Source organism: Mesoplodon mirus (genome assembly GCF_964341445.2).
Source record: "Mesoplodon mirus genome assembly, chromosome: 3".
Taxonomy (NCBI): Eukaryota; Metazoa; Chordata; class Mammalia; order Artiodactyla; family Ziphiidae; genus Mesoplodon; species Mesoplodon mirus.
In genome coordinates, this window is record NC_138978.1 from 54,515,274 (window position 1) to 54,521,313 (window position 6,040).

General features: G+C 43.8%; 1 pseudogene across 1 annotated transcript; it reads left to right on the forward strand.

Moving 5' to 3' along the window:
• Positions 1-3,146: 3,146 nt before the first annotated feature.
• On the forward strand, positions 3,147-3,822 carry LOC309801453 (bridging integrator 3-like; annotated as a pseudogene). The gene has a single exon. The product of its transcript is annotated as a bridging integrator 3-like (transcript).
• Positions 3,823-6,040: the final 2,218 nt, after the last annotated feature.

Sequence of the window (6,040 nt, forward strand, 5' to 3'; positions counted from 1 at the left end):
AACTGTGGCTAGAAATTACTATTTGGAAAATGCACAGAAATACAGAGAGAATTTCCCAGCTGGACCCCATTCCCAAGGAGGATCTCAAAGACAGTTTTATGCCAACTGTATAACCTGGATGAATTCCAGAATCCCTTCAGGAAGAGAAAGTGGCTGCTGTGGCTGCTGATACTGCTATACTTTAGTGGAAACTGAAAGGCTGGAATGATGACCTTTCAAGAAGAACAAATGTTATTAAATAATGGAGTTTTCCCCACCTCCTACAACCGTCAATAGCAAAAGGATGAAAAGGGAATCCTATTCTTCTATTAATAACTCCTCAGTCAGTCTCATGCTGACGAAGTGGAAAGCAACTGTAAAATTAGCAGCTTTGCCTGCACATTAGCCTCTTGCGAAGCCATAAAAAGAGAAAAGGAAAAATTCTATTAATGGAGTCAAGGATGGAAAACCAAGAGTGATAGGGCATAAATACCCAGACAACAGATACGTAGTTTTAGGAAGATATTACCCAGGTTTTAAATAGCTGCTTATAGCTGTGTATGAAGAACGTGTTAATTGATAGCCCTTGGATCAGTGTCCTTTCTTAATGGCTCCTTGGAGCAAATCTCTCAGAACTTGAAGAGCACAAGGTTTAGGTTGATATTAATAAAAACCACTCGTCCACCTCTAGCTGAGATATTACTACTCCACTTAAGAATGGCAGTGCTGTAATTGGAAAGAGGTTTAACTTCAGAGGCAGACGAAGTTAGGTTTGACTCTGGCTCTGCTCCCTCACTAGCCTGGGGAAAGTCTTTCATCATTCTGTGCCTCTATTTTATCTTCTATCAAAGCAGATGGTGATTGTGCTTCATTGTGTTAAGAACATTAAATTAAGTACCATGGAAAGAATTTGGTCTCTAGTAGGTTGTTAGAAAATGTTAGCCCCTTTCTACTTTCCCTTCCTCATTAGAGGGCCAGGGACATCAAACCTTCTCACAAACCTATACAAAGCAGTTAAATTTAGCTCTGGGTAATTCTCTCCATAAGAAGATCAGTCCCTACAGAGGAGCTGAACACGTTTTCATAATTTATGACTGGTCTCAGGCAACAGGCTCCCATTTGCAATTTTATGAAAATAATAAATCAATATCCAATAATGGGGGATAATCTCAAGAAAGAAACTGAGACTCCTTTAACAATAAAAAGGCAGGAGGCTCCATTTCCAACAAGGAACATAGGCTGGAGACCTTTGAAATTCATAAATTTTTTTTTAAATTTGCTTTTTATTTATTTATTTTGACATCTTTATTGCAGTATAATTGCTTTACAATGGTGTGTTAGTTTCTGCTTTATAACAAAGTGAATCAGCTATACATATACATATATCCCCATATCTCCTCCCTCTTGCATTTCCCTCCCACCCTCCCTATCCCACCCCTCTAGGTGGTCACAAAGCACCGAGCTGACCTCCCTGTGCTATGAAGCTGCTTCCCACTAGCTATCTATTTTACGTTTGGTGGTGTATATATGTCCATGCCACTCTCTCACTTCGTCCCAGCTTACCCTTCCCACTCCCCATGTCCTCAAGTCCATTCTCTAGGTCTGAGTCTTTATTCCTGTCCTGCCCCTAGGTTCTTCAGCACATTTTCTTTCTTTCTTTTTTTTTTTTAGATTCCATATATATGTGTTAGCATACGGTATTTGTTTTTCTCCTTCTGACTTACTTCACTCTGTATGACAGACTCTAGATCCATCCACCTCACTACAAATAACTCAATCATTTGTAGGTTTGGTGGTTTCCACAGTCTTAGGCATCTAATACTTAAATTCTAAGAGCAGGTGAGGAGTTTGGGGCTCTGTTGGAGGGCTTGTGTGAGTCTCAGTCACTCCAGCTTTCTTAGTTCAAGACAGTATTTCACACCTGAAACACACATTTTCACTCCTAGGTCTGAAAAATGGCAAGATATAGACAAAGCAATTAAATCCACAGTGCACATGGAGGGCAAACACTCTTTGAAAGTGGATAAATCATTGAGAAAGATCTTAACAGCACTTTAAAAAAGTCTTTTTCTGGGCTTCCCTGGTGGTGCAGCAGTTAAGAATCTGCCTGCCAATGCAGGGGACATGGGTTCGATCCCTGGTCCAGGAAGATCTCACATGCTGCAGATCCCACTAAGCCCGTGTGCCACAACTACTGAGCCTGTGCTCTAGAGCCCGCGAGCCACAACTACTGAGCCCACGTGCCACAACTACTGAAGTCCACGTGCCTAGAGCCCGTGCTCCGCAACAAGAGAAGCCACCTCAGTGAGGAGCCCGTGTACCGCAACAAGGAGTAGCCCCCACTCACCACAGCTAGAGAAAGCCTGCATGCAGCAACGAAGACCCAATGCAGCCAAAAATAAATGAATAAATAAATTTAATTTAAAAATATTTTTCTAATTGTTGGCTATAGCCTATAAGACTGGGCCAATTTAGAAAAATCTAACTGTCCTGGTAATACTCATCAGAGTTACCTCCAAATGTTGTAATGTAATGCCAGAATCATTCCCCTCCAAGCTCTTCATATCTTAAGATCATAGAATCTGGCTTACGCGGGACTCTTAAAAATAAGTAATAATTTAAATTCCTCAACAACATCACCACTGGGTAGTCTTCCTACTTGTGTTTGAGCACCTCCAGCAACAGAGAGGAACATTCTTCTGAGAGAAGCTCTAACATGCTAGGCAGTAGTTTGCACAGAGGATGTGTATTCATTTCCTAGGGTTGCCACCACAGAACATCACAAATGAGGTGGCTTAAAACTATTGAAGTTTATTGTGTACAGTTCTGAAGGCCAGAAGTTTGAAATCAAGTCAGGGCCATGCTCCCTCTGAAACCTGTAGGGAAGAATTCTTCCCTGCTCTTAACTTCTTACTTCTGCATTGCTACAACCCTACAAGCATCCTTTGTATATGTAATGTTCCATACATATATTTGTGTTCCAAACATATGGTTGTGTTGACTTTGTCCCTGGCAGAACTTTCCACTCTAAGTAAAACAAGTCTCCTTAAAAAAAAAAAAAAAAAAAAAAAAAGGAGGACCGAGTTGCAGCTGAAGATCCTGGCAGCAGGGCCATGTTCATGAACATGAGCTGAATTCCTTCCAAGATTGGTCAGCAGTGGAGAGAGACTGTGAAAGGAAGTATAGAAAACTGCAGCAGCTGGAAGAGCAGACCAGGAGGCTTCAAAAGGACATGAAGAAGAGTCCCAGTGCTGACCTGGTCATCAAATCTGCTGCGAAGATGCCCTTAGACTTACTCTCTAATTCCCTCTGCCAGCAAGACCAGGACTTACTGAACATGGTGACCACCCTGGATATGGCCATGAAGTGGATGGATACCTTCAGCCAGGAAAAAGTGAACCAGATCTGAAAGACTATTATTGAACCCTGAAAAAGGTTGGCAGTGTCTTGCAGAACCTCAACATTGTGGTGAGAAGGTGGTGGGAAGAAGCCTTCCTATATACTAGGACTATAGATGATTGCGGGCCAAGGTGGAGAAGTACGAGGAAAAGGAGAGGGCAGGTGCTGTCCAGAAGAGCTTTGGCCTGTATGGGATGACCTTGAAGCCGAGAACAAACAGCTCCTGGATGAGCTTCTGAGGTTCTACAACAGCCAACACCACTCCTTCCATCTCAGCTTTGAGTCCCTGATCCAAGAGCAGGTCAGGAGATGCATAAGATCTTTGGAGACTTGACCCAACATCTTGACCAGCCTGGACACCTGGATGAAGTCTGGGCAGCAGGAATGGGAGAATGAGACCAAACTGAGGGAGCCCAGAGCCCCTCTATTGTATCTGATGACTAAATCCCTCTTCCCCTCAGAAGATTCCTAGGACTCCAGTCAGCCTCTTGAGCCTTTGATCTTTTCAAGTTCAGGTTCAGACGTCAGCCTAGAAGAAGCCCCTCCCCTGGGAGAAGTATGGTACCTGGAGGGTTGGAGACAGAGGCGGCTCCCACTCTGCCTCACCAGCCCTCTGGAATGAGCTTGGCACCAGGAACACCAAGCAGGCTGCTGTCTCCCCCACCCAATAGCAAGAGCAAGGAGACACAGGTAAGCAGTGTAGCAAATCCCAGGGACTTTCTTATTTCCAAACTGTTCAAAGTACATCCTGGCCTAGAGCCAGAGCAAGCTTCCAGCCTTCAAAGGGCATGGGCTTTCTCAGCTTACTTGAGGTCCTAGTCTTGCCTGAGTGGATGAGATCACATTTACCTCCAAAAGAACTATCCTGGGAGTCCACACATCCTTGTTTCCTTTCCACTTCAAAGATTCTCCCCTGTCCCGGAAGAGGCCCTTCCCTCCAAGAATGCGTGTAGCTGAGAATTCAGCCTTCCCTCTGAGAGCTGTGGTCCTGCAGTTTTAACAAGCCCCTCATTCCAACCTCCCAGCATGGCAAAGGCTGGTTTAGCCCACTTCTATGCCTTAGGTCAAGTGCAAGGAAGTGCTCCAAGTCTTGTAAGTTCCCTAGGTAACCAGGATTCAACTCATGTAAGTATCCTACCGCACAAAATGTCACAGATGGAGTCACAGCCTCAAAACAAGGACAGTGGGTTTGTACTGGCAGTTGGGCTGGGTCAGAAAGAGAAAGCAATGTCCTGAGGCTATTCTTCAGGGAAAGGCACTAAGAACAGGCAGTACCATGGACTTCTGGGATGAATTATAGACACCTTGCAGCTGCCAGGAGGAACAACTGCCTGAGGATGTTAAACAGAAGATGTATTTGGGTTTGTGCAGCCTTGGACCTTGGTAGACATCGAACTGAGGCCCCAGAGTTCCCTGCCAGAAGCCTGTGTCTCTCTGCTCTGGGTGTTGCCTCGTGTGTTCAGTTGACTGAAGACAACAAAGGCGGGGTTCAGGTCAGAGAGTCAAACCACACCTTTGCAGCAGTCAGCCCCAAGTGGTCAGGACTAAACTGACAGCTTGCCATTTTTGCCCACACCCTTCCTCTTAGGACAAGGGGAAGCCAAATATGCTCTCCCTCAGCAGTTACGTAGGATGCCCATCTTCTAGTCAGCCCACCTCCAGCTCCCCCACTCCCTTAACCTTCCATCAGGCTGCACCTTCCCCTTTTGCCACCATAAAGCTTTTCAACTCGTCTTTCTGCCTTGGATTTGGGTCTGTGCCAAATTCAAGCTATAGTAGTGGGTGCCTCCCTTGCTGACAATAAGCAGTGCTTGTTCTTATTCAGGGGGTCTTTGTTTACTTCTACAGAGATTGTTAAATTGAGGAGCAAAAAAACACTCAGAATAACAAGTGCCCCCCACCCCCAAATATCTAGGCAGGTTTTCATTATACTTTGCTTATTGATGGGCTAGTTCCATTTATAAAGGTTTTTTTTTAAAAAAACATCTTTACTGGAGTATAATTGCTTTACCATGTTGTATTAGTTTCTGCTGTATAACAAAGTGAATAAGCTATATGTATATATATATCCCCATATCCCCTCCCTCATGCACCTCCCTCCCTGCCCCCCTATAATTTATGAAGTTTTGTACATCAAAAAGCTTCGAATTTGACCAGGATGTTGATTAATTCATCTCTGAAAAAAGGAAGCGGTATTTAATTTAGGTACTATATTTTATAGAATTAAACAGCTTATGCATTAGGTAGCTTCTCAAGATGTTATTCTATGCACAGTGGCATTTAGCAGAGAGAACAGAGTGCCATCATCTCATCCAGAAACACAGACGAGTCTCATTTGAGAGCTGTATGCTAAATAACCGATACTTGGTGACAAAAGTACTCCTAACCTGAGTTTCCTACCACCAATATGGACTTCTTACTCTGAGGACCTGTCTTTCTGGCCACATTTTATAATGCCAATGAAGACATGCCAGAGATTACCTAGTGTGTAATAACTCGGCATTAGAGCACCAGGTCTGTCCAATGGTGGTGGCGGGCACTATTATTATATCCAGGTAAATAAAGGTCCATTTTTAAAAATGCCAATTCAAGATACACATCAATGGTACAGGATACTCAGAATTCAGTTTTGAGCAGTGTTGGTATCCTGAAGGCTTCCAAG